The 12,743-nt window shown below is 39.2% G+C and overlaps 1 long non-coding RNA gene across 1 annotated transcript; it reads left to right on the top strand.

The window, feature by feature from the left end:
* The first annotated feature begins 4,593 nt into the window (after positions 1-4,593).
* LOC140143949 (uncharacterized) lies at positions 4,594-12,641 on the top strand. The gene is made up of 3 exons (XR_011857814.1): positions 4,594-4,615; positions 11,100-11,228; positions 12,491-12,641. It is a non-coding gene; the product is annotated as an uncharacterized lncRNA (long non-coding RNA).
* Positions 12,642-12,743: the final 102 nt, after the last annotated feature.

Here is a 12,743-nt window from a genome sequence, read left to right as displayed (position 1 = left end):
TCTGCAAGAAACATCTCAATGATCAGAAGGGCTACATATTTTGTCTCTAAAAGTACCCTTAAAATTATCTATAACTCTATTGTTGCACCACACTTCAACTATTGTGATGTAATTTGGGGCAATTGTAGCAAAAATGATTCTATTAAGCTTCAAAGATTACAAGCAAGAGCTGCTAGATATATTTGTAATGTTCCTTGGGATACCCCAGGAGCTGAAGTTCTGGAACAACTTAAATGGTTATCTCTTGATAAGATTAGAAATATCCATCTTGCTGAATTTATGTATAAAGTGACAAACAATATACTTCCTGAAAATATATGTAAGTTATTTACGGAAAAGGAATATAAATACGACCTCAGGCGCAATCCAAGAAATGTTAATATTCCTTTTCCTTCAAATAACTATAAGAAGCGTAGTCTTTCTTACAGAGGTGCTACTATGTGGAATAATTTGTCATCTTCAGCACAGTCCTCTGTAAGTCTTGCTTCCTTCAAAAGACTGTTATTCAGTGATTATGATTTAAATTTTACCTAGTTATTTTGCATTACTTATTTTTCCTACTGCTTGTATGTATATGTTTTTAATTTCACATTGTATATGTTCTTATTTTTTGATATTATATCGTTGTTTATACTTGTTGTAAAACACGGCCCCAGGGAAGACCAGCTCAAGGGCTGATCTGGGCCTTTCCGTGTATAAATAAAATTTGAATTGAATTGAATTAAGGACGCTATATAACCTTGAAACCATGCTTTGGGAATTGATTCTACACATTTCAGTGGTTTCATAGTTTAAGCATTTATGTTTAAAACCATAAATGCTAATTACTTAGGCAAATATGCTAATTAGGGGGCGGCTTCATTATATAATACATTAAAACATATTAGGAACACTTTGGCCAAGTTTCAGGGCAAAAGTATGCAAAATAAAAGTACCATTAACATATGAATTGATTTTTAGCAAAATATTGGCAAAAATTATATATTAATGACCTTTTAGCTCATTAACTGTATTGATTATTGATAAAAGCAGTTGGATACAAAGAAAATATAATTTGATGTATTGTGGAAACCGTATGTCCGATTTGCGTCAAACAAAAGGCATATTGATCAGTCTACATTACCCAACTCAATTAATCTGCTTAAGATATGCTCAAATCATTTCCTAATTTCCTCATTTCTCTAGACTACAGCAAAGCTTTTGACTGTAAATCACATAACATCCTGATTTCTAAACTTAAAACAACTTATGTACCAGAGCCAAAAATGATGCTTTCTTTATAACTTCATCCAACGCTTCCCTAAAAAATGATCTGACCTTCCCCGCCACATTACGGATATTTATTTGTGCAATAGTTTAAACTGCTTCAAATTCCATTCGGGGGATTACTTTCAGTCCATTCAAAAATGTAACCCTAAATGGCAACTATGTTTTGTGGAGATGGGGTGGGGAGGTGGGGGGTGGGGGTATTATCTTGTTGAGGTGTTATTTTATCCTGCTTGACTAGGTGCAATATATTGATATATATTGGCTCTCTTGTATATATTTAGGGGCTTCTTGCTTTTAATATAGTGATGTTTAAAAAAAAAATAATATGTTAATATGTTAATATCTTTGTAATTTGTATGTATATTTATTATAGTGCAGTACTTTCGCTTATGTTTTATGACCAGTTTGCAAGGGTGGAGTGCACTTATTTCTCAGATGTCAGTGATTAATTTGTCGCTTTTGCTGGACCATGTCAACCCTTGCATGCTGGTCTAATTATTTTTTTATTATTATTGAAATTACTAATGAATAATATATAAATAAATAAATGAATAAACCTGTAAATTGAGAAATGTGAAACTTTGAAAGTCATTAACGGTTTTCATAATTGCAAATATGAATTAGTACGAATGCAAACATTCATACCTTGAAATACTTATGTTTTACACTGGGAAGATACTGAACTTCCTTCCGACTTAATTTCATAAAAATTATACTTTTATTTATGCAGGGCTTCCTGAACCATCCAACCTACGAGCTTTAAATGCCGATTTGAATAACATTACAATTGAATGGGACCCACCAAAATTATCTGGTGTTTGTACCGATGTACAGATTTTAAGTTATACCATAGAGTATGGTATCAAGGGAGGTACATATGAAACGGTGATAGTGGCTCCAAATTACTATAAACTGGATTTGGAAAATCTCACCAGTAACAAGACTTACGTAATCCGGGTATGGTACGGTACAAATAGTACCGGTTTTATCTTTTTTTCTTTGACAATGGCATGGATATTTTGCATATGTTGTTTAGTCGTATTCTTATCGATATATGACCGTGTAACGGACCATAGACATCCTGATTGTGTTGTTAATATATTCTTCTTCTTCTTCTTCTTCTTCTTCTTCTTCTTCTTCTTCTTCTTCTTCTTCTTCTTCTTCTTCTTCTTCTTCTTCTTCTTCTTCTTCTTCTTCTTCTTCTTCTTCTTCTTCTTCTTCTTCTTCTTCTTCTTCTTCTTCTTCTTCTTCTTCTTCTTCTTCTTCTTCTTCTTCTTCTTCTTCTTCTTCTTCTTCTTCTTCTTCTTCTTCTTCTTCTTCTTCTTCTTCTTCTTCTTCTTCTTCTTCTTCTTCTTCTTCTTCTTCTTCTTCTTCTTCTTCTTCTTCTTCTTCTTCTTCTTCTTCTTCTTCTTCTTCTTCTTCTTCTTCTTCTTCTTCTTCTTCTTCTTTCTTCTTCTTCTTCTTCTTCTTCTTCTTCTTCTTCTTCTGCTTCTCCTTCTCCTTCTCCTTCTCCTTCTCCTTCTTCACAAGAATATCTCAAATCCACTACGGCTCAAATATGGCACACATATGGACCATAAACTTATAAATGTGCCTTCTCCCATTTTGGCCCCAGATGTTTAAGGTTAGAGGCCTCAGAGGTACAAATGGGTTTTTTTTTAAAAAAGACTGGTCGTTTCTTAGCAAATAAAGTAGCTTGAAAGAAATTGAGTTGGTTGCATGTTATAAGTTGGGTACAATCTTGAATCACTGAAATTTCAGTGACGTAATTGGATTCATTTCCCCTATAATATACATATAACTTTTGTTACCAGTGTGCAGTTACTTTTTGAGAAAAATGCAAAATTAGTCACAAAATTTATCAGAGGGTGTAGTACCACCTTAAGTAGTCAGTAATTGTTTTAGTTGTACAAATTCAACATTCAAAGCTGTCAATACATCATAGCCTCCCTAGATTTGAAAAAGTAACCAGTAGTTTTGACATGCTGATGTGTGAATTTTCACATAAGCCCAATTGCACACTCCCGCATCCGCCTGCTCCACATCCGCCTGCTCCTCCACCCCTGGCATTTTTCATTTCAACAGATGTGATTTTTTTACTGAATAATGTATAATTATATGCTTCGGTAGACTGAAAGAGTATAATATTAGGCTTAAAATGAGGTATCAACCACTGCTGTAGGATATGGGGTTACGGAAAGCCAATCAAATTTGTATCCCAATTTTCAGAAAAGTGTAATCCCTCCACCCTTTTAGCATACCCAACTTATGACATGCGACCAGTTCACCTATAAGAATAATTAAATATTGCTTCGTGGAATATAATTTTCATCATATGTTAAAACTACCCTTTAGTACATCCTCAACGCAAGCTATTTATCGACTGCATCGCGATATGTCCGATTCAAGTACAAACCTTGTGATTAAAAAATCTGATGCAAATATCGTTGGTGCAAATATCTTATGACTTTTGGTTCAGAATATTTTGCTTTTGTTACTACTTAAATTCAGATAAGCGTACGCCGGTCACGCATTACTTAACTCGCAACTAGCTTATGTGCTACGCCCAACTGCGTGCACGCCATTTATTAATGCACATTGTTATGAGTTTTATTAGTTATCACCAATTATAAGCCGAAAAATGTACTTTAGTCAATATCGATGCACGGCCCTGCACGGGCCATTTTATTTTTGTACGAAACACGATCCCAAAAATGCTTGTGATGAAAATCATATGTAGTCATTAACCACGTTCAAAAATATCATAAAAATGTATTTTAATTGACTTTTAAAATCCCAAATTCAAAGATAAACCCATTCTCATTATTGGATTGAAATGTCGTTGTCTACCTGCAGTGAAATCGAACCAGCGAGTAATGTGCATTGACAGGAATCAATGCATGAAACGCACTTATCAAAGGTGAACAGCTATAGGTTAATTGCCTAATGAATATTCAAACAGTATTTTTGTTGTCATTATCATTATTATTATTTTGTTTCTGCATACATAGTTATCGGCCAATGGAGATGAGGGTTTGCAAAGTCCGTGGAGTGAAATCGAAACGATAACAGAGGAAGGAGGTAGGATTAATTTTAGAATGAAACCCAGTATTAGAAAGGCAAAACAAACGAGTTAAAATATCATTTAAAAGTCATATATACATTACTATCATAATTTTCTTTGTTAATCCAGATATCCCGGCACCATACTCAGTTGATTATCAGGTCATAAATGGAAATTTGCGTTTTACATGGAGTCAAGTTGATTGTGCACAAACTTCAAGTTGTACTAGTGTAGAATGTTATAACTACAGACTTTCTGGTGACAAAAGAAACGATACCATAGGTGAGTAGGATACGAAATATTCTTCTCATTAAATTCATGAGGTAGTTCATTGGTAGATCACCAGCGCGGTCATCTTCGGAGTCTAATTTCACCCTTCACAAGATGAGCACTCCTGGTGTAGTTCTCTCTTGGAAGATGACAAAATTGGAAAAATCACCTTGTTGCAGTTTAACTAACAAACAAAATCATCTTGTACCTAAGCCTATGAATAACAGGGCTTAAGCTACACTAGCAAGTGCCACACCGTTGCAACGGTCCACTCGGGGTGATGTAAGGCAGCAGGCAGGACTAGTGTAGAGCAATGAAAAGTGTCGTTGAGGAATAGTCGTTGGTAAAGCATCAACATTGTCACCATCGAAGCCTATATATATTTTTTTACTCCTTGTATTTTTTTCTTTTTTCCTGCGTTGATTCCGTCCGGTTTTGTTCTTTGTAACTAAAAACCACAATCAACGTGATCATGTCCTTATTTAGTCCGAATCTAAACTGCACTGTGCTAGTTCGATACGTCGCTAGTCTGAATATGGAATGCAATGTGCTAGTCCGACACGCCACTATTCTAAATCTGGAAAACACTGCTTTAATCCGACACTGCACTAGTCCGAATCTATAGTAAACACTTCTTCAGTGCGACATTATGTTAGTCCGAATCTGAAAAACATTGTGTTAGTCCAAATCAATATTCGGACAAGCGCATTCTTTCTCAAATTCTGACTAACGCTGTATTTTTGGACCGAAGCATAAAGCATATTTAATTAATTGTCATTCAGCTTGTTCCAGCGCCCATTCACTTTGCCTACCAATGCCGAAATACGACTTATACGAAGGGACATGGAACATTCCTCCGTACCCTATTCTTGGGTTTTCCCGCTTCGGTTTTCCTGCTAAAATGGGCAGTTTTGGCATAATTTTTGGCAAATGTTCTCGAATCCACGGGGGGGGGGTCCCGTCGGATCCCCAAAGACAAGTCTAAAAAAACTTGATCAGGTACTGTTTAAATCAGCGATACGCTTTACCAAAGTGTTTTCGGTAAAGCCCCCCCCCCCCAGTACGAGTCAATTGGCGGCACAGAAATACTCAAAGAGATACATTTAAAATGTACGATTTAGACATATTATTTTGTCAAAATTTTCTCGATTCCAAGGGGAATCCCCCTCTGTCACTCCCGCCCCGGATAATGCAGCCATACACAAAAACTTAATCAGATACTGTTTAAATGAGCAACTTTGATATAAATTTTTGAACAAAATTTCTCGACTTGTGCCGGCTGGACTTGTTCCTTAAACTGCTGGAGAACAGTGCGGTTAGACCATGTGTTGTATTCTGGTAGGTTTAGTCTTAGTTCCAAGGTGTTCTGCCATGTCTCACTTTACTATAGCCTTTATCCATTCAGTGTCCACTCAGTATCCTTCATCTAATCCAGCTATGGTTCAAATAGTTTGGAACCACCTATTCCAATGGCGGATGAAGAGTACAACTCTCAACGGCTAAAGAGCGGATGAGAATGATTATGTCATTCCAACGGTCAACAGGATGGTGTTGAACATGTCACCATATAAATAACTTCACTGGCCAACGTGTTCCGGGCCAGGGGCGTGCCACTATAAATATGTGGATTTCGGCTGCTGTTGCCTCCGGAAATATGCTGTTCAGGGCTGATCACCCGTTCAGTTGCCAGACACGGACTAAAATAAGTCTGGCCAACAAATGATTACGAAAACTACAAACAAATATCCAAATACTAGATCGAAGGTAGCTGGGCAGACGTCTTCTTCTGACTCTATGACAGGCCAGCGGGAACCTGGCACACCATCACAGACTGTTGGTCCCGATATGTCTCGTCTACCTACCTTCAAACCACTTGTAGTATCCACCTACAATGTGCGTCATCATCATCATCATCATCAGTCGGCTGCGGAGCAGGCGACTACAAGCTTTCTCCAACTAATGCGATCTTGGGCAAGCGAAACAATTTTGTTTGGCTGCAGCATCCCTTCAGTATCTCCCAGGAGGTGCTGGACATACTGTAAGTACAGTGTGCGCGGCCGTCCCGGTTTCCTCTTCCCATGTGGTGGAATATAAAGCGCATATTCTTTCACAGGCTCGCCATCTTCAAGACGCAGTATATGGCCGAGAAATTTGAGTTGATGAATCTTGACTCTGGCAACCAGTGGAGTGGTGTTGGTCAGGTTGTAGATGGTTTCGTTTGGAATCCGATCCACACGCTTGATGTTTAACATGACTCTGTAGCAAGATGTTGCAAATGCATTGATCTTGTTTTCCATGTCCTTGGTAATTACCCATGACTCGCACCCGTACAGAAAGACAGTAACACACGTTGTCTGAAACAGCTTGATTTTTGTTTCGATTGGCAGGGACGGGCTTCTCCAAAGGCGTTCCAGTTTCCAGAAAGCTGCCCAGGCTAGTGCTTTTCTTCTTTTTAGGTCTCCAACACTAGAGCCCATCTTGGAACCCAAATACCTGAAGTCTGTGACATGGTTGATGGTACTACCATAGACTTCAAGTGCTGGTTGGGCGTTACAGTTTGCAGTCATATATTCTGTCTTAGGTGCGCAGATTACAAAGCCTAGATCTGCTGCTGCAGTTGCAGTCCTAGTAAGCTGTGACTGGGCCCGGTCTATGGAAGATTCCAGCAGGGCAATATCGTCAGCAAAATCCAGGTCATTCAGCATCTTGGCAGGATACCTGCTTGACCGACGTGGATAGGTAACAATTCCAGCGTCAATTCCAGAAGTTGATTTCATCAGAAGGTGGTCTACCAGGATAATAAACAGGAATGGTGCCAACACATCACCCTGAAGCACTCCAGTTGTTACTTGGAAAGGCTCCGAGATACTGCCATCTACCATAACGGCACTATTGGAGTCTTTGTAGAGCACCTGGATGGCATTGACCACAACCTTTGGTATTCCATAATGCCGCAGCACTGAAAACATGACGGACCTGTTGATGGAGTCGAAGGCTTTTTTGAAGTCCACAAAAGTGACTGTTAAGGGAAGTTGGTACTCCTTGAAGCCTTCCATGATCCTCCTCAAAATGTGCGTACACTACACCAACAAGGAAAAACCCATAAACTATTTACGGGTTGTAGCGATGCAGGCGTCGACATTGTCGGTGTGCAAGAACACTGTCTTATTACATCATCCCCCACTGACGAGTTATGGTCAGACGACAAGAACTGGGTACTTATTTACAGTTCTGCCACAGACCAGAGGCAGGGTGGTGTTGGACTTCTAATGTCAAGGCACATCCATAGGTGTCTTCAGAGCGTGCAGACCATCAATCAAAGAATACTAACAGCTTCATTTAATGGGAACCCCCAGCTTACGGTTACAATTATTTACGCCCCAACTGAATCAGCAACCTCAGGAGAAAAGGACAGTTTCTATAATCCACTAGAAGACCATCTTGAAAAGGTGAAGAGGCACAACATCCACCTCGTTATTGGTGATTTCAATGCCAGAATTGGCCAAGATAGCCATGTATCTCATCCAGCTGTGGTTGGTCCTCATTGTTTTTACGACACAACAAATGACAATGGAGAGAGACTAGTGAATTTATGCCAGGAATTCAAGCTCCGTCCTTCACAATCAAGATTTCCCCAACCCAAAAGTCGTCTCTGGACATGGATGCACCCAACGGGCTCAAAACACCAACTGGACCACATCCTTGTCAACAGCAAGTGGGTTAATTCCCTGCGCAATTGCAGAGCCTATAACTCTGTAGAGCTGGATTCAGACCATCGAATACTCAGCATACGACTGCACACCAGTCTCCGAACCACCAAAGGTAAACCTTGTAAGAGGCCTAAGTACAACTGGAAGAAGCTGCTTCATGCTCCTACTAAGAACCATTTCCAGATTGAACTTTCAAACAGATTCCAGGTCCTCCAGTCTGACGACAACGACCAGTGAGAGGTATGAAATGTTTGAGAAAGCAGTCGAAGAAGTCGCGGAAGAGGTTGTTGGAAAATGTAGCCCTTGTGGAATGCCAAGCTGGGTGACAGACAACACCCTCAAGTTAAGATCAGAAAGAGATGCAGCCAAGAAGACATATCTACTTGTTAGAACTCATCATGCCAGAGAAGTGTGGAGAAAGCTCAACACCCAGCTCAACGAGTCATATAGGGCTGATGAACTTGCCTCTATACACAGGCAGATGGAAGACCTGCAAGTAGCAAATGAAAATGGCAACTACAACACCACATGGAAAATAAGAAGAAGAAGAGATCAAATCCCAAAGTAAAGAAGAGAGATGGGACAATCCCCTCAAGCGACAAAGAACTACTTGCTGAGTGGAAGGACTACTTCTGTGCCTTGCTGAACAATGACAATGGACCACCAACATCTGAGCAATGAAAACAAACAAAGCTGCTGGTCTGGACTGTGCGATTACCACTGAGGCACTCCAGGGTAGTGGTGAAGCTATGGTAGACATCATCTATAAATTCTGCGTAGAAGTTTTTACAAAGCTTACGCCACCAGAACAGTGGATTACCAATGTTATTGTTCCCCTTCCAAAGAAAGGAGACCTCAGCCTCATGAACAACTATAGAGGAATCACACTGATGTCAGTTGCAGCTAAGGTGTACAATAGGATCCTACTGAATAGAATTAGGGACCATGTTGATCCTGTAATAAGAAGTAACCAGGCCGGGTTTAGACCAGGCAGAAGCTGTGCACAGCAAACGCATATCCTCCGTAGAATCATGGAGGTTTTCCATAGTTACCAACTTCCACTAACTATAACATTCATTGACTTCAAGAAAGCCTTTGATTCAATCAACAGGAAGATGATGTTTTCTGTTTTGCGGCACTATGGTATCCCTGAGAGCATCGTAAAGGCAATACGTGTACTGTATACTAATTCGCAAAGTGCCGTATTGGTAGATGGCAACATCTCGGATCCCTTCCTAGTGACTACTGGAGTATTGCAGGGGATGTTCTAGCCCCATTCCTATTCATTGTTCTCATCGACTATTTGATGACGATGGCTACCGAGGGGAATAACAGCGGTGTTGAAACACACCCACGTCGCTCCGGGCGTTATCCTGCCAAGGTTGTGAACGACTTGGATTTCGCTGATGATATTGCCTTGCTTGAATCTTCCATCCCTCGAGCACAGGCACAGCTGACCAGAACAGCAGCTGCAGCAGAAAGCCTGGGTCTCATCATCAGTGTTCCCAAAACTGAGTACATGACCATCAACTGCAATCCTCAGCCACCACTCCAAGTATACGGAGAACCCATCAAGTATGTCACTGATTTTAAATATCTTGGTTCCATGATGGGCTCTAGCACCAGTGACCTCTCCCGACGGAAGGCGCTTGCTTGGTATGCATTTTGGAAACTGGAACATCTGTGGAGAAGTCCAACAATCACGGTTGCAACAAAAGTCAAGCTGTTTAACACCACTTGTGTTACAGTATTGCTCTATGGCTGTGAGTCCAGGGTGATATCAACTGATATGGAAAATAAGATCAACGCTTTTGGTACATCATGTTACAGGATAATGCTGAACATCAAGCGCACCGACCATGTTAGTAATGAAAGGGTCTATACCATCACCAACACTGTGCCTCTTATCAACTCTGTCAGATCACGACAACTACGATTGGACATACCCTGAGGATGCAGGAAGATGAACCATGCAGAAGATATGCTCTCTACACCCCATTACATGGTAAAAGAAGACCTGGAAGGCAAAGAACATCCTACTTGTCTTATGTGCAAAAACTGTTGGGGGATTGCGACAACTTTCTACTGCCAGATGCCATTGCCACTTTGGCTTCAGATCGTAGTACATGGAGAAACTTTGTAGTCGCCTGCTTCGCAGCCGAATGAAATGAACTAGCGTGGTGTATTTCGTATTCAGACGTGTACCGAATATTGTTGTTTAGATTCGGACCTGCGGCATTTTCAGAATTGTAATAAAACACTGCGCTACTGTAGTTGCGTGTTTTTCAGAATTAAATTTCGGACTAGCGCAGTGTCGGACTGTTGCATTGGTTTTTATTTTCGGGCTAACGCGGTTAACGCACCTCTAAGTATATGAGTTTTGTGTTGTCGGACTAGCGGCGTGTCGGACCAGCGACGTATCGGATTAGCGATGTGTCAGACTGACATGTGCATCCCGGCTATACTAGCAAGATGCCAACCTTTATACATTATGCTTACTATCTACAAAATTCACCATTGTGGAGTTTAATCCCAACCAATGTTGAATTTATCATGGGAGGCTTTCAAATTTAAGCTGTGATGGAATTTATAAAGCAGTAGTTGCAAGAGTTGGTTGACAGCGACTCATTAAGTTTTTAACCACACCGAACCTTTAGTTTCTTCTGCTCCTACACTTTGACACAAGGCACATTGAATGCGATAGCAACCCGTTGTTCACACCTTTCTACACCTCTCCTATTATGTTAGAGTCTTTACATTTTGACATTTTTAAAATTATATTACAGGTTTTACTCAAGGTACGAACATAACATTTTACAACCTTCTACTCTGTATCGAATACTACTTTGTAGTTGCTGCCGACACTGATATGGGTATAGGAGCATCCTCAGATCCGATCTCAGCAGGTATCAAAGGTAAGGATGTTGGTTGATGTTACAGTGGACATCATAAACCAAACCTATGGATACTGTGTAACTCTGCAGTAAATCATGGCATTTGTTGCGTCTGGAACATCCTTCTTCTTCAGGCACCTGAGTTTAGTCATGACAGTTTTGCTGATTTGCAAATACGATTATTGGCAAGTCTAAAAATACGTATGTTATATCATACTGGAAAATGTTCAGACTTCCTTCCAATTTAGTTTTATACGAGGGTCATTCAAAAAGTTCTACCTGCATCATCACATCTCTGTTACCTTACGTGTTAGGATATTGAAATTATCCATGATTATACTCTTGAATCACGGCAACAAAATAAAAGTAATTTGATTAACATTTTTGGTTGTTTAGATATGCTGGTTAAAGCGAATACAGATTTGGTACGTCAGAAACGGTTAAAACTGAAGCCAAAAGTTAGGTAAGCATCATATTGTAGCTTTGGATAATCCCCATCAAAATGTTTTTAAGATGCTATTGTCCAACACTAATAAATATTTTGTTCCTATTTGAGGTCCCTCAAATGCTTTGGCACCTCAAAATAAAATAAAACACCTTTTATATGAGAAGAAAACTTCAATGGGTTCAACAGACACACAATTAATACTAGTGGAATTTGCCACATTTCAACTATACCACGTTTAGGGGTAATTCGTAATTACGACCTTATTTTAAGCAATGGATGTATCTTGAAGTAGAAATAAGATGAGCTATTTGTTAATAACATTGTATATACTTACAAAATACAAAATATGTGCATACGACTTATTTGATTTTAACTTATGACCTGATTAATACGACTTGAACCAACAAGTGCTCACCCGATCGAAGTCAACAACCTATGGAAAAGGGTCATTATAAAGGATATTCTGAACATGTATCGGTTTTGTTGTGCAAAAGACACGATATTATTTGAACAGAAATAAAGCATTTTAATCATTTTCAGAAATAAATCTGCAATGATTTCTGTATAGATCTGGGGCAACCTTTTATTACCAAAATTGGTCTTTCTCTTCAGATCGTTTGCGATATACCAATTCTATATTCGCTTTATCCAACACATCTTAACAACCAAAAATTACATTGTAGTCAAATAACTTTTATTTTGTAGCCAAGCTTTTAGAGTATATTCATGGGTAATTACAACTTCCTGGCACGTAGATAACAGAGATGTGACGATGGAGGAAGAACTTTTGAATGACCCTCTTACAAAGCATAATAATTATCATATATTTATGCAGGGATTCCTGGACCATCCAACCTACGAGCTCGAAATGCAGATTTGAATAGTATTACAATTGAATGGAATCAACCACAATTATCTGGTTTTTGTGTTGATGTACAAATTACAAATTATGCTATAGAGTATCGTATCAAGGGAGGTACATATGAATCGGTGGTACTTTTGCCAAATTACTATAGCTATGATTTGCAATATCTCACCAGTTATAGGACTTACGAAATTCAGGTATGTCATGGTGCAAATGATGATAG

Source organism: Amphiura filiformis, unplaced genomic scaffold (assembly GCF_039555335.1).
Source record: "Amphiura filiformis unplaced genomic scaffold, Afil_fr2py scaffold_33, whole genome shotgun sequence".
Taxonomy (NCBI): Eukaryota; Metazoa; Echinodermata; class Ophiuroidea; order Amphilepidida; family Amphiuridae; genus Amphiura; species Amphiura filiformis.
This window is presented reverse-complemented; position numbering and strand designations above follow the sequence as displayed.